This window comes from Chiloscyllium punctatum, chromosome 36 (assembly GCF_047496795.1).
Source record: "Chiloscyllium punctatum isolate Juve2018m chromosome 36, sChiPun1.3, whole genome shotgun sequence".
Classification (NCBI taxonomy): domain Eukaryota; kingdom Metazoa; phylum Chordata; class Chondrichthyes; order Orectolobiformes; family Hemiscylliidae; genus Chiloscyllium; species Chiloscyllium punctatum.
This window is the reverse complement of record NC_092774.1, coordinates 41505905-41522134: the sequence shown is the minus strand read 5'-3', so window position 1 is coordinate 41522134 and position 16230 is coordinate 41505905. Positions and strand designations below refer to the sequence as shown.

Below are 16230 nucleotides of genomic sequence, written 5' to 3'. Positions count from 1 at the left end.
AGCTTTAAAAAAGGCACGAGGGGCAACTTTCTTTGCACAGAGGGGTGGTTCGTGTGTGGCATGAATGTCCAGAGGAAGTGGTGGACGCAGGTGCAGTTGGAATGTTTAAAAGCCATTTGGATAAGTACATGAATAAGGAATGTTTGGAGGGACATGGACCAGGAGCAGGCAGGTTGGAGTAGTTTATTTATGGTCAGCGTGGACTGGTTGGTCTGAAGGGTTTGTTTTTGTGCTGTACGACTCAACCTCAAACTCCTTGGAAGCATTCAGTGCTTGGGCATCAGCCACTTCCTGTGCCAAGGGATTCTACAGGGTCCCGTCTCTCTCGGTGAAAACGTATTCTTGCTGGTCACCTCTGGTGGGCTTCACACCTTTGAGAAACGTACCTGTTCCCAACAACTCAACCATTCGCTGGTAAGTTGGCGGTTGGAAGTTAATTCTCGTTTCCCGTGAGCTCATGCCAAGCTGCGGCTGTGTTGTGCAGGAAGTCCTCCTCCCTATTCAATCAGAGGTCCCGGTCTGTTCAAAATATCTCATTGCACTGTTGGTTTCCAATGGTGTCTGGGACAGTCACTACAAATTGGCTTTTACTTTCAGGAATGGGACTATGCTCTGACGTCCCACTGTGAGCTGCGTGTGGTGGGTGGGGGGGATTTCATTTGGCCAGTTAAATTCATCTTGTATGCTGCACCTAATCTGCTGACTGGACTTTCAGCGAATCTCTACAGTGTGGAAACAGGCCATTCAGCCCAACAAGTCCAGACCCATTCACCTACCCCTCTTAATCTACATTTTCCCCAGACTAATTAATGCACCACACCTACACATCCCCGGGCCCTCTGGGTAATTTAGCATGGCCAATCCACCCTAACCTGCACATCCCTGGGCACTATGGGTAATTTAGCATGGCCAATCCACCCTAACCTGCACATCCCTGGACACTATGGGTAATTTAGCATGGCCAATCCATCCTAACCTGCACATCCCTGGGCACTATGGGTAATTTAGCATGGCCAATCCATCCTAACCTGCACATCCCTGGGCACTATGGGTAATTTAGCATGGCCAATCCATCCTAACCTGCACATCCCTGGGCACTATGGGTATTTTGGCATGGCCAATCCACCCTAACCTGCACATCCCTGGACACTATGGGTAATTTAGCATGGCCAATCCACCCTAACCTGCACATCCCTGGGCACTATGGGTAAATTACCCATAGTGCCCAGGGATGTGCAGGTTACAGTGGATTGGCCATGCAATAAGGTAGGAGGGAGTCTGGGTGAGATGCTCTTCAGAGGGCCAGGGTGGCCTTGATGGGCTGAATGGCCTGCTTCCTCACTGTAGGGATTCTATATTTCATTAGCCAATGGGGGACACAGCCAGTCCCACCATACCCATATTTTTACCAATCTGTACCTGCGGAGACAGTGAGGAACAGCAGATGCTGGCGATTAGAGTCGAGAGTGTGTGGTGCTGGAAAAGCACAGCAGGTCAGGCAGCATCCGAGGAGCAGGAGAACCGACGTGTCGGGTATAAGCCCTTCATCAAGGAATGAGGCTTGGGGGTTGGGTGGGCTGAGAGATAAATGGGAAGGGGGAGGGGGAAGGTAGCTGAGAATGCAATGATTGAGGTGATTGGTCCGAGAGGAGGGTGGGGCGGATAGATAGGTAAGACGATAGATAGGTCAGGAAGGCAGTGCCGAGTTGGAGGCTTGGGTATGGAATGAGCTGCCAGAGGAAGTGGTGGAGGCTGGTACAATTGCAACATTTAAAAGGCATTTGGATGGGTATATGAATAGGAAGGGTTTGGAGGGATATGGGCCGGGTGCTGGCAGGTGGGACTAGGTTGGTTTGGGATATCTGGTCGGCAGGGACGGGTTGGACCGAAGGGTCTGTTTCCGTACTGTACATCTCTATGACTGGGATAAGGTGGGGGGAGGGGAGATGAGGAAACTGGTGATATCCACATTGATCCTGTGTGATTGCAGGGTCCTGAGGCAGAAGGTGAGGCGTCCTTCCTCCAGGCGTCGGGTGGTTAGGGTTTGGTGATGGAGGAGGCCCAGGACCTCGGCGGAGTGGGTTGGGGGGGAGTTGAAGTGTTCAGCCACGGGGTGGTGGGGTTGGTTGGTGCAGGTGTCCCAGAGATGGGTGGCACAGCGGTTAGCACTGCTGCCTCACAGTTCCAGAGACCAGGGTTCAATTCCCGCCTTGGGTGACTGTCTGTGTGGAGTTTGCACATTCTCCCCATGTCTGTGTGGGTTTCCTCCGGGTGCTCCGGTTTCCTCTCACAGTCAGAAGATGTGCAGGTCAGGGTGGATTGACCATGCCATATTGCCTCATAGTGTGAGGTGGAGGGGAATGGGTTTGGGTGGCTTACACTTCAGAGGGTGGGTGTGGATTGGGCCTGTCTCCACGCTGTAGGGAAGCTAATCTGTCTCTCTCAGATGTTTCTTCTCGTCTCTTCAGGGACCGTCCAGCCCAGCAAAGTCCAGAATGCTGCAGCTTACCCACACTGCATCAGCTCATCGTCCTGTAGCTCTCCGTCCGGCTGGCAGGGACCTGAAGGGCTGAAGGGCCTTTCTCTGTGTGACCCAGCTCCAAGAGCTGAGTGTGATCTCCCTTGACCTTTCTTTGGCCGTGCACTAGCTGTGACTACCTTCTGCAGGGCCTGAAGTTTGCTCAATACTTGGTGTGCTCGTTGGTTCTGGTCCAAGTAACCGAGCAACACAGCAGCACCTAGCCTGAGACACCGGCTTGTCTGAAAGAACAGTCGGCAACATAATTGCTACTGACCCAGAGCACAACTGCCAGCCTTCAGCAAGTTAATAAACTGCCAATCTGTGCCTCTCTCTCTGATGAGGCTGGAAAGACCGTGTACCGAAGCATTGTTCCCGGTTTGCGGAAAAAGAGATTCCTCTCCTCAATGAAAGGGACTCCCGGGCAAGCAGCCAGTCGCTGCTTGGATGCTGCCACCAACGCAATGTTACCTTCGCCCCTGCACCACAGAGAGGGTGGGGGGGTGGGGGGTGGGGGGGGCAACCCCAAGTTTACGGCCCTGCCTGGCAAAGGGGACAGGCAGCCCTGAGCATTGGCAGACGGTCCGGCTCCACCAGTTAGGGTGTTCCCTGGCAGGCCGCTTCAGGTGGGTAAAGGGGTTGGGAAAGCAATATGGGACCCTTACCTTTAATAGCTGAGTTTAAGGGGGGGGGGGGGGAGGTGATGCCTGAACAGCACAAAGCATGGTTGAGGTGATGAGGTGGGATTTACCTATTGGACCAACAGATCCACATCAGATGCCATATCACTTGCCCTTCACTCCTTCCTAGAACACCTTGGCACCAAGAACAGCGATGTAAGAATCCTGCTCATTGACTACAGTTCAGCCTTCAACACTATGATCCCCTCGAGACTGATTACTAAACTTAGTGATCTTGGACTAATCCCCACTCTCTGAACTGGATCCTCAGTTTCCTGACCCACAGGCCACAATCAGTGAAGACTGGGGACAATATTTCATCCTCATTAACACTCAACACTGGAGCCCCTCAGGGGTGCGTACTCAGCCCCCTAATGCATATACCCAGACTAATACCACCATAGCCAGATGAATCTCAGATGGCGATGAAACAGACTACAGACGGGAAGTGGAAAACCTGGAAAAATGGTACACTGAGAACAGTTCTGAATGCTAGCAAAACCAAGGAACTCATTATTGACTTTCGGCGGGATGTTACTCATGCACCCCTACACACTAACAGCACAGAGGTGGAACGAGTGGACAGTGTCAAGCGCCTGAGAGCGGTCATCAACATGTTCTCGGCCCGGACAATCACAAAAGCCAATCTCCCATCTATAGAATCCATCTACCAGGCCCGCTGTCAAGGAAAGGCCGTCAGCATTCTCAAAGATCCATCCCATCCCGGCAATGCTTTTCTACAACCTCTACCATCGGGGAGAAGGTATAGACGCCTGAACACACGCACCAACCAGTTTCAAAACAGTTTCTACCCTCCTGTTGTTGGAATACTGAATGGATTCACAAACTCTAGATATTTGCCTGTACCTGTGTTTTGGTTTTTGCCACTGTTTACCTATTATTTACCTATCTCTGCTATTTAACAATGTGATCTGCCTGTGTTACTCGCAAGACAAAGCTTTTCACTGTGCCTCTGTACATGTGATAATAAATTGAATTAAATTCAATCCCATTTCTACAGTAGTAGGAATCGGAGCTGATCATTGGTCAAACTCCACATACCCGCCTCTGGTCCGTACCCCTTCATCAATTCGTTTAACAAAACTTCTGAGACTTAGAAAGTGAACAACTGACATACTTGTGGAAGAGAGGTCCAAATATTTGTCGCAGTTTCTAAACTTGCGCCATAAATTCTGTGTCTTACGATCTTATACCCGTCAAACGCTCGATGAAGGAGCGTCGCTCCGAAAGCTAGTGTGCTTCCAATTAAACCTGTTGGGCTATAACCTGGTGTTGTGTGAGTTTTAACTTTGGACTGGGGTGCACAACACCGGCATCTCCGAGTCATGGCTACCATCGACACCACGAACTGCCGGCTCAAAGTGGAGAGGATCGCCAAGAAGATCGAACATATCGACACAGACATCAAGCAGGGTGGCACAGTGGCTCAGTGGTTAGCACCGCTGCCTCACAGCACCAGGGGCCCAGGTTCGATTCCAGCCTCGGACAGACTGTCTGCGTGGGTTTCCTCCGGGTGCTCCGGTTTCCTCCCACAGTCCGGAGATGTGCAGGTTAGGGTGGGTTGGCCTAAATTGCCCGTAATGTGAGGTGCATTAGTCAGAGGGAAGTGAGTCTGGGTGGGTTACTCTCCGGCGGGTCGGTGTGGACTGGTTGGGCCAAAGGGCCTGTTCCCACACTGTAGAGAATCTAATTTTAAAAAAGTTTCTATAAATCCCATGTCTTATGATCCTGCTCCACAGTTTCCTGACGAAGGAGCAGTACTCTGAAAGCTAGTGCTTCCAAATAAACCTGTTGGACTATAACCTGGTGTTGTGTGAGTTTTAACTGTGTCCACCCCGGTCCAAAACCGGCACCTCCAAACCACAATCTCCAAAAAGCAAATAAAGACAGTGGAGAAGGTGCCACGCAGAGCCGCAAGGATAAAAGAGAGCTGAGAGCATGTCACCCTCAGGAAAAACTGCCGAGCTTCTCTCGAGAAAAGTCAAGACTGCAGGGCGATGGGAAGTCTTGAAGCTGATGAATAGGGATTTCAGGAGAATCATCATTATCCAGCGAAGGGGTGAGAATGTGGGATTGACTCCCACAATGAGTGGTCAAGGTAATGAAGAGAAATACGTTTAAGGAAACGTCGACTCAATGGAACAGAGACAATTCTATCTATTTTAGATCGACCTGAAAGGTAGGGAAAGAAAATAAAGTGCTATGTTCCATCCAGGATCAAACCAGGCCAGGATTTACTTCATGAATATCACGTGCAATTCTGGTCTCCTTCCTATCGGAACGATGTTGTGAAACTTGAAAGGGTTCAGAAAAGATTTACAAGGATGTTGCCAGGGTCGGAGGATCTGAGCTACAGGGAGAGGCTGAACAGGCTGGGGCTGTTTTCCCTGGAGTGTCGGAGGCTGAGGGGTGACCTTATAGAGGTTTACAAAATTATGAGGGGCATGGATAGGGTAAATAGGCAAAGTCTTTTCCCTGGGGTGGGGGAGTCCAGAACTAGAGGGCATAGGTTTAGGGTGAGAGGGGAAAGATATAAAAGAGACCTAAGGGGCAACTTTTTCACACAGAGGGTGGTACGGGTATGGAATGAGCTGCCAGAGGAAGTGGTGGAGGCTGGTACAATTGCAACATTTAAGAGGCATTTGGATGGGTATATGAATAGGAAGGGTTTGGAGGGATATGGGCCGGGTGCTGGCAAATGGGGACTGGATTGGGTTGGGATATCTGGTCGGCATGGACGGGTTGGACTATGTGTTTTTTTTGTGCACCCTATCAGTGGGAATGTAGAGTCCTGGGCTCAGACAGCATCAGCCCCACTGGAAGCAAAGTGGGTGAGAGCGGCCAGTCCAACAGAAACTAATCCACTGCCCCCCACCCCCACCCCCACCACTCTGTGTCAGGATGGTTCAGTCTTTAGCGTGATTCACACCAGCAGAGCCAGCAGAATTCAATTGATCACTTGCGAACCTGCTGGTGTCTCACCAGACTGGAGGACTGAGTGAACCCCTTCCCGCGCGTGGCGCAAGGGAACGGCCTCTCCCCGGTGTGCACCCGCTGGTGTCTCCGCAGGCTGGACACTATCCTGAAGCTCTTGGCGCACTGAGAGCAGGCGAACGGCCCCTCCTTGGTGTGAAGGCATCGGCAAACCTCCAGTTGAGACGGGAATCTGAATTCCTTCCCACAATCCTTGCAATCCCACGGTTTCTCCATCCTGAGTCTCTCCCAGGTTAGGGTCTTGCCTCCGCACAGAACGTCTCTCGCCTCGGCGAGATGCATTTTTCCAGGCTGCTTAACCGGTGAAAATTCCTTCCGCCGTCAGTCTACTGGGACACACACACACACACTCCAGTAGGTGCCCCAGTGTCTTCCCAGTCGCCTCAACGTTTTTCGAAATCTTTGCTGCGGTAGCCAGAACAGACAAACATTTTTTTGTCTTCTGACTCAACGGCCGATCACATTCAGATCTCCAAAGAACCAAGTGTCCCCAGTCAGGCCTCGACGTCTGGTTTGAGATTTCCACCCACAAATCCTCCCTTTCTAACGTCCTGCAAAAAGGAGATTGCCAAAGTCAGCGTCTTCAGTGCAATTCAGTTAAAAGTCACGCAACACCAGGTTAAAGTCCAATAAGTTTATTTGGAAGCACTAGCTTTCAGAGCACTGCTCCTTCGTCAATAGCTACCTGCTGAAGGAGCAGCGCTCCGAAAGCTAGTGCTTCCAAGTAAACCTGTCGGACTATAACCTGTTGTTGTGTGATTTTTAACTTTGTTCACCCCAGTCCAACGCCAGTTCCTCCACATCATAATTCAGCACAGGCAATTCTAGTTTTGGACATCCATTTCCTCCCTCATTCCCCAAAATCTGTAAAATTCCATCCTACACACTCTCCCTCCATGCTGGACTTAATCCCCCCATCCCCTTTCTCCTGAAGGGGCTAACTGATGCTGACTGACAGATCCACACTCACCTCCTCCTACCCTGGACCACAAGGATCTGAAGACCATTACAAACAGGAAGTGGACGAGGCCCTCAGACTGAGTCTGGGACTCACTGAGACTGCGCGTGCACGCGGGGCTGTGGTGGGGGGCAAGTGGAGGGGGAGGGAAAGGGCGAGACACTGAGCTTGCGCGCACCGACCTCATATACGGTCACTGATAGGGGGCTTTCAGCGGCGCTGTGTCCTCTGGGTAATTACGGCGCCATTTACAGCCTCCGTCGATGACGCCAACGCTTCGCCGACTTCCTCGTGGCGAGCGGGAGGGGGGGGGGAGGGGCAAGACGATTCGAAGGAGCTCAATGTCGAGCACAATTCAACGCCACCCTCCCCAACACATGCGCAGTTCTCCCAGCGCCCCCCCCCCCCCCCCCCCCGCCCGGAGGACAGCAATCCCAGCAGAAGGAGGACAGCAATCCCAGCAGAAGGTTTCGCTGCAGACTGTGTCAGTCTCCTTTGAAAGGACAGCACTTTGCAATGGGATAGACTCAGGAGCACAAGACCTGCCCAAGACAGGGGGGCTCACTTACGCACAGATGGCTGGAGGTGGCAATGTGACCCGTGGACCCCCAAAGACCAGTAAGGTCCACCCAGACAGCAGGGAAACGGAGTCTGGTGGCACCCAGAAAGAAGAACAGGCTGGAGTGGAGGAGGCAGCAGCCAGCGGAGAGACACAGCAGCTAATCCTAGCTCTAGCTGGGCGGATGGAAGAAATGGAGGAGGAGGTAATCAAGCAGGCAGAGGAGTGGATACCTGTTAAAAACAGGAAGAGGAAATCCTGCCAGGCCCCCAAAGCCTCCCAGCAAAGACAGCTGCATGAGGGAGGGACGGCCAGCTCTTCGGAGGGGGAAGATGGGCGAAAAGAAGGTCATCATCACCAGAAGAAGAGACAGAGCGCCGTCGGTAAAGAGGAGGGCATTTCCTCCCAACCAGGAAACAACGGACCCCCCGAAGTCTACCCTCCACCCAGTGAGAACCAAGAGGTACCCACTGGCCCACAACTACAGGTAACTGAGAGCTGTGATCCTCTGACAGTCCCACTGTCAGACCCAGAACTGGACGGTGCAGACCCTTGCCTTGGCTCAATGACACCAGAGCGGGTATATGACCCCAGTGAGGAGCTGGATAGCTACCTCAGCCCAGCGAAGGTCCAGCAGTTCGTGCTCACCATGGGGATGTAGACAAGCTACCCCAGAGACAGGACAGTCAAATGGACAATGGTAACCCCATAAACTGGGAGTTAAAGAAGGTTCCTTTGCTATCGTATAACAGGGGGCCCACTCACTAGGTGGGTTCCGCTGAAGCCACAGCTAAATAATAAGAGACTGGATGGTTAATAAAGGGAACTGTAAATAGGATAACTGTAAATTCGATTAATTCAATCTGTTCTTTGTAATGTTCAGACATGCAATGTATATATCTATGAACGACATGGCAAATTGTACAAGTACCAAAGAATTATTTCTATGAATAAAGTATATTTTGAAATAAAAAGTTTGCAACCAGGGACCAGCATCAATGCACACTGGTGTTTGCTGCATTTTACCTTGGAATATGGCATTGAGGGTCAGCTACGATTATTTATGAATGCCTGAGAGCTAAATGGGCCTACTCCAGCTCCCAGTTTCTATTCCTCAACCAGCTGCCCTTGGAGTCTCAGCTATTCCTGTCCGTGAGATGTTTCATCGCCAGTCTGCACAATCCTTTACATTTCCCTTCCACTTCAACAAAATAGCTTGCTTTGCTCGTTCAATGTTTTTTTTAGATTAGATTCTCTACAGCGGTCCAACCAGTCCACACCAACCCTCCAGAGAGTAACCCACCCAGTCCCATTTCCCCCTGACTAATGCACCTAACACTATGGGCGATTTAGCATGGCCAATTCACCTGACCTGTACATCTTTGGACTGGGGGAGGAAACCGGAGCACCCGGAGGAAACCCACACAGACACGGGGAGAATGGGCAAACTCCACACAGACAGTCGCCCGAGGCTGGAATCGAACCTGGGACCCTGGTGCTGTGAGGCAGCAGTGCTAACCACCGAGCCACCATGCCACTCTTGATTGATTCGAGCTGGACGTGGGAGAAAAGACGGGAACCAGGTCCAAAAAGATTGCAGTCAAAAATTTACTGATGTCTCAGATACAAGGAGGAAAGCAGTTCTGAGGAGACGACAAGGAGTCTGCAAAAGGATAGTGACAGGTGAAAAGACTGGGCTAAACAAAATTGGAAGTTGGCTTTTACTGTGGGACTTGTGAGGTTGTCCACGTTAGCAGATGTATCGGAAAGCACATGAAGAGAGTTTGGAAACAGGTCCTTTAGCTCAAAAAGTCCACACGGACCCTCCGAAGAGTAAATCACCATGACCCATTCCCCTTACCCTTGACTACACGACCCTGAACACTATGGGACAATTTAGCACAGCCAATCCACCCTACCCTGCACATCTTTGGACTCTGAGAGGAAACTGGAGCAAACTCGTGCAGACACAGGGAGAATGTGCAAATTCCCTGCAGGCATGAGAGATTGGAATTGAACCTGGGTCCCTGGCTCTGTGAGGCAGCAGTGCTAACCACTGGGCCACTGTGCTGCCCCACAGTGGCAGAATGAGATAAGAAGTCTGAGGTGGCAGAATGCTGCAATACAGAGATATCATACTGAAATCTCAATATGTAGAGGTGAAAAACAGCTAATGAAGAATCCTGTTTAATATTGTCCTTTACTGCAAGAGGGGTGGAGCGGAGAAGTAAAAAGTCCTTGTTACAACGGTGTTTAGGAAAATGATAGGACTACATTTGGAGTATTGAGGACAATTCTAGTCTCCTTTCTTATAGGGGTAAAGAATCATATTGGAACAGTTCAATGAGGGATCACTGCTCTACATCCTGGGCAGAAGTTACTGTCTTTTGAGGGGAAGGTGAGCAGTTTGGGCCCGTAGACATTAGAGACTTAAAATAACAATAGGAGTACCCCACCCAGCCCCTCTGGCCATGAGATAATGGAAGCCAGGCAGCATCAGGAGAGGGAGAAGTCAACATTTCTAGTGTAACTCTTCCTCAGGACTGGGGGTGGGTTTAGGGGAAACTGCAGATAAAGGGGATGGCAGAGGCAGGGTGGGGGGAACTGGGAAGAGGTGAAGAGAGGTAGAGGGTATGACCTGGTTGGTCAATGGGAGGGATGGATCCGCCAGGCAGCAGGATGCAGTGGAAGGGAGGGGGATGGGCAGGGAAGTTATTTGAAATTGGGAAACCCGACGCTGAGCCCTCCAGGCTGGAGGCTGCCCAGGCACAAGGTGAGGTAGTGTTCCTCTGATTTGCGGTATGGTTCATTGTGGCAATGGAGGAGGCCTAAGATGGTCATGTCAGAAAGGGAGTGGGGAAGGGGGATTAAAATGGGCGGTGACTGGGAGGTCCAGTCGGCCTCTGTGGGACGCAGTTGAGATGGTTGGTGAACCTTCCCGAAGTTTACGTTCGGTCTCCCCATTGTCGTGAAGACCACATCGGGAGCACCTGATGCAGCAAACAAGGTTTGGAAGAGAGGCAGGGTGAACCTCTCTCTGACCTCGAAGGACTGTTTGGGGTGCCCTGGACAGAAATAACCTCCCTCATCATCCCAGCCCCTCTCCCCCAACCCTTCCACTGCTCCCTGCCACCAAGGGGACCCATTCCTCCCATTGACCAACCAGGGCGTATGTATTTAACCAGGCCCTGTGTTTAACGTCATACCATCCAGAAAGTACCCTGATCTATATATGTGTTGTACAACATGGATAACCTCACAACTTGCTGACATTGAGCTCCATTTGCCACAGTTTTGCCCATTCACCTCCCCTTTGCTGTTACCTACTCTGGAGAAAATGCAGAGGCGTGGGATTGAGGGGGATTTCGCAGTTTGGATTAGAAACTGGCTTTCTGAAAGAAGGCAGCGAGTGGTGGTTGATGGAAAATATTCAGCCTGGAGTCCGGTTACTAGTGGTGTTCTACAAGGATCTGTTTTGGGACCATTGCTCTTTGTCATTTTTATAAATGACTTAGGCGCAGGCATAGGTGGATGGATTAGTAAATTTGCAGACAACACTAAAGTTGGTGAAGTAGTGGACAGTGTGGAAGAATGTTACAGGTTGCAGGGGGACTTGGATAAACTGCAGAATTGGGTTGAGAGGTGGCAAATGGAGTTCAATGCAGCTAAATGTGAGGTGATGCACTTTGGGAAGGATAACAGGAAGGCAGAGGACTGGGTCGATGGAAAGATTCTTGGTAGTGTGGATGTGCAGAGGAATCTTGGAGTCCATGTACACAGATCCCTGAAAGTTGCCACCCAGGTGGATAGTGCTATTACAAAGGCATACAGTGTGTTAGGTTTCATTGGTAGACGGATTGAGTTCTGGAAACACAATATCATGCTGCAACGATACAAAACGCTGGTGCGGCCACACTTGGAATATTGTGTACAGTTCTGGTCCCCATATTTCGGGAAGGATGTGGAAGCATCGGAAAAGGTGCAGAGGAGATTTACCAGGACGTTGCCTGGTCTGGAGGGAAGGTCTTATGAGGAAAGGCTCAGAGACTTGGGTCTGTTCTCATCGGCAAGAAGGCAGCTAAGAGGGGATTTGATAGAGACATACAAGATGATCAGAGGATTAGGGAGGGTAGACAGTGAAAGTCTTTTTCCGAGGATGATGACGTCAGCGTGTACGAGGGGGCATAACTACAAATTGAGGGGGCGATAGATTTAAGACAGATGTCAGAGGCAGGTTCTTTACACAGAGAGTGGTAAGGGCAGGGAATGCCCTACCTGCTAATGTAGTCAACTCAGCCACATTAGGGAGATTTAAACAATCCTTGGATAAGCACATGGATGATGATGGGATAGTGTAGGGGTCGAGCTCAGAATAGTTCACAGATCAGCGCAACATCGAGGGCCGAAGGGCCTATTCTGCACTGCATTGTTCCATGTTCTATGTCTGTCATGCTATCTGGCTTTGTGTAGTCAGCAAATGGAAGGAAGTCTTAAAGGGAATATCCCCACACTCTTCACATTAACGGTTGCAGCTAAAATTCCTTGTTCTGCAGCCTCTCCAAGGGTGTCACATCCTTTGCAAAGTATGGACACAGAACTGGACACAATACTCCACTTGCGATCTAACTTGGGGTTATGGTCAGCGAAGACCGCTTGGATGAAAGTGTCTGTATTCTGTGACCTCAAAGAGGTTTGTAATTCATTAGGGGGGCTGGATAGAGTGAACAGCCAAGATCTTGGCAATGGAAATCATGAGGATAAGAAAATTAGCGTTAAGGCGCTTTATCCGAATGCTCATGGTATTCGTAACAAAGCAGATGAATTAACGGCACAAATCATCGTGAATGATTACGATGTAGTAGGCATCACAGAGACGTGATTCAGGACTGGCAGTTAAACATCCAAGGATTTACAACTTATCAAAAAGACAGGGAGGTGGGCAGAGGGGGTGGGGTGGCCTTGTTAGTTAAGAATGAGATTAAATCTATGGCACTGAATGTCATGGAGTCAGATGATGTGGAGTCTGTGTGGGTGGAGTTGAGGAACCACAAAGGCAAAAAAACCATAATGAGAGTTCCGTACAGACCTCCCAGCAGTGACCAGGACCAGGGGCACAAGATGTACCAGGAAATAGATAGGGCACGGTGATCATGGCGGACTTCAATGTGCAAATGGACTGGGTGAGTAATGTTGACAGTGAATCCAAAGAGAGGGAATTCATGGAATGCTTACAGGATGGCTTTTTGGAACAGCTTGTGATGGAACCCACAAGGGAAGCAGCGATCATAATATGGTAGAGTTCAGTCTGCAGCTTGAAAGAGAGAAGGGAAATCCAGTGGATGTTACAGACTGCCAAAAGGCCTTTGATAAGGTGCCTCATAGGAGGCTGTTGAGTAAAGTGAGGGTCCATGGTATTCGAGTTGAGCTACTGGCATGGATTGAGGATAGGCTGGCTGAGAGGAGGCAGAGAGTTGGGATAAAAGGTTCTTTTTCGGAATGGCAGCTGGTGACAAGTGGTGTCCCGCAGGGCTCAGTGTTAGGGCTGCAGCTGTTCACTTTATATATTAATGATCTGGATAAAGGGACTGGGGACATTCCCACGAAGTTTGCTGATGATACAAAGTTAGGCAGACAGGCAGGTAGTTCTGAGGAGGTGGGGAGGCCGCAGAAAGATTTGGACAGTTTAGGAGTGTGGTCCAGGAAATGGCTGATGAAATTCAATGTCAGCAAATGTGAGGTCTTGCACTTTGGAAAAAAGAATACAGCATGGACTATTTTCTAAACAGTGAGAAAATTCATAAAGCCAAAGTTCAAAGGGATCTGGGACTGCTAGTCCAAGATTCTCTAAAAGTTGACTTGTAGGTTGAGTCCGTGCGTAAGAAAGTAAATATAATGTTGTTATTTATCTTAACAGAGTTGGAATGTAAAAGCAGCGATGTGCTACTGAGACTTTATGAAGCTCTGGTGAGGCCCCATTTAGAATACTGAGTCCAATTTTGGGCCCCACACCTCAGTAAGGATATAGTGGCACTGGAGCGTGTCCAGCGGAGATTCACACGATGATCGCTGGGATCATAGGCCTAACAGACGATGAACAGCTGAGGATCCTGGAATTATATTCATTCGAGTTTCGAAGGTTGAGGGGAGATCTAATAGAAACTTACAAGATAATGCATGGATGCTGGTAAGTTTTTTTCCATTAGGCAGGGAGACTAGGACCCATGGGCACAGCCTGATAATTAGAGGGGGTCAATTTAGAATGGAAATGAGGAGACATTACTTCACCCAGAGAGTGGTGGGCCTGTGGATTTCATTGCCATGGAGCGCAGTGGAGACCGGGACATTAAATGTCTTCAAGGCAGAGATTGATAAATTCTTGGTATCGCAAGGAATTAAGAGCTATGCTTCCACTCCTATGTCTTATGGTCTTTTTCTCAGAGTACTGCAATCCAAAGTCAGAGGGCGTAGGTTTAGGGTGAGGGGAGAAAGATTTAAAAAGGGACCCAAGAGGAAACTTTTTCACACAGAGGGTAGTGCATGTGTGGAATGAGCCGCCAGAGGAAGTGGTGGAGGCTGGTACTTTTAAAAGGCATCTGGATGGGTATATGAGGTTTAGAGGGATAGGGGCTAAATGCTAGCAGATGGGACTAGATTCGGTTGGTATATCTGGTTGGCACGGATGAGTTGGACCGAAGGGTCTGTTTCCGCGCCGAGCAATTCTATAACTCCGTAGCAAGAACTTCAGAAAGGTTTCACAGATGTTTCTGCCTTTGCCCTTAATCCTTCCCACTCCTGAAGCCATCTGCTGTGCTCAACCTTCTCGACGCCCCGTCATCTTCGCCAGTCTCTGTCCACTGGCCCAGGTCCTTCAGTTCGACAGGGCGAGCCGGGACAATGGCAATCAGTCCGTATTGCGTCTTCCTACCCCTTCCGCCATGTCATATTCCCGTCATGCTCCCTCTGGATTAAATCCTGTCTGGAGGAGGGGGCCCAGGCTGAAGTAAGTGGAGGGTAAAGGGGACAGCGCCTCAGTTGGGAAAATGTTTTGGTCACTGCACCAATTGAAATAGTGAAAACAAAAGTGGGAAAACACAAGATGACCGCTTGCAAATTGTGCATTTTTTCTGAGCAAAATATATCTGCAAATATATTCCATGTAGTATATTAATTGTAATGGTGGGGGGGGGGGGGGGGAGAAAAAAGTCAGAACTCCACGGTGAGGCACTTATTTAAGAAAAACTCTGATCATAATTCGCTAATAAACTTCACAGTTCTTCATTTTATTTCACAAAAATAACAAACCCCCCCCCCCCCCCCCCCAAAAGGCTACATTTTTCCACTTATTGTTATCTATTTATATTTCTTGTGTTAAATGCTCCGAAGTGGGACCAAGTGTCATCCCTGAGATGTTATTAACACATCAACCTTTGAAAAAGAAAAGTGCATTTGGCGACGGAACCATTTATTCTTTGCGGCCAACTTCAAGGAGAGTGTGACATGGAGGTGCACTCCACCTCAAGCACCAGCAAATGGAAGGTAATCACTGTCGAAGCTGCAGTTGACGTAAAGTTCAACGATGTGGTGATGATGAAAAGAAACGTGAGATCTGATTGAGACGTGCAAGATTATGAAAGGATTGGACACTCTGGCAGGAGGAAACATATTTCCGCTGATGGGGGAGTGCCGAACCAGAGGACACAACTTAAAAATACGGGGTAGACCATTTAGGACAGAGATGAGGAGAAACCTCTTCACCCAGAGAGTGGTGGCTGTGTGGAATGCTCTGCCCCAGAGGGCAGTGGAGACCCAGTCTCTGGATTCATTTAAGAAAGAATTGGATAGAGCTCTTAAAGATAGTGGAGTCAAGGGGTATGGAGATAAGGCTGGAACAGGATACTGATTGGGAATGATCAGCCATGGTCATATTGAATGGCGGTGCAGGCTCGAAGGGCTGAACGGCCTACTCCTGCATCTATTGTCTATTGTTTATTGTCTATAATTGAAATAGTGATCTGAATTGACATCATGTTTTCAAGCCTGCCGGTTATAATCCTCAGCAAGATGAAATGTGATTTTTTTTCTTAAAAATTGGACTCACGGGTTGGACTGAAGGGTGTGTTTCCATGCTGTACATCTCTATGACTAAGTCCCCTACATCTTAATGACAAAGATAATTGACCGCAAGTCCACAGTGATTTCGATTTGAAGTGTTAATTATTCGCCCTTCAGTCGATTAGGTTGGGATACCTGGTAGACCCGGACGAGTTGGATCGAAGGGTCGGTTTCTGTGCTGGACAGCTCTATGACGAGACTGGGAAATATTCCTCCGATGGAATGGGCTACCAGAGGCAGCACAAGGACTGATATTCCGTGAATCTCATGGCTCAGTGATGCTCTGCCCAAGGCAGGGGTCATGGGAACAGAGGAACCAAAGTGTTTGGTTTGAGAATGACGTTCACAGCCTTTCATGAGGTTCTGTTTCATGAATAAACGTTTCACA

At 49.5% G+C, this 16230-nt stretch overlaps 2 protein-coding genes across 2 annotated transcripts in view; one reads left to right on the top strand and one right to left on the bottom strand.

Annotated features, from left to right (window-relative positions):
* LOC140460964 (uncharacterized) overlaps nucleotides 1-16230 on the bottom strand; it is a 384505-nt gene that overhangs the window by 81688 nt on the left and 286587 nt on the right. The window lies entirely within an intron of this gene.
* Nucleotides 1-16230, top strand: part of LOC140460064 (uncharacterized) — a 507032-nt gene that overhangs the window by 228483 nt on the left and 262319 nt on the right. The window lies entirely within an intron of this gene.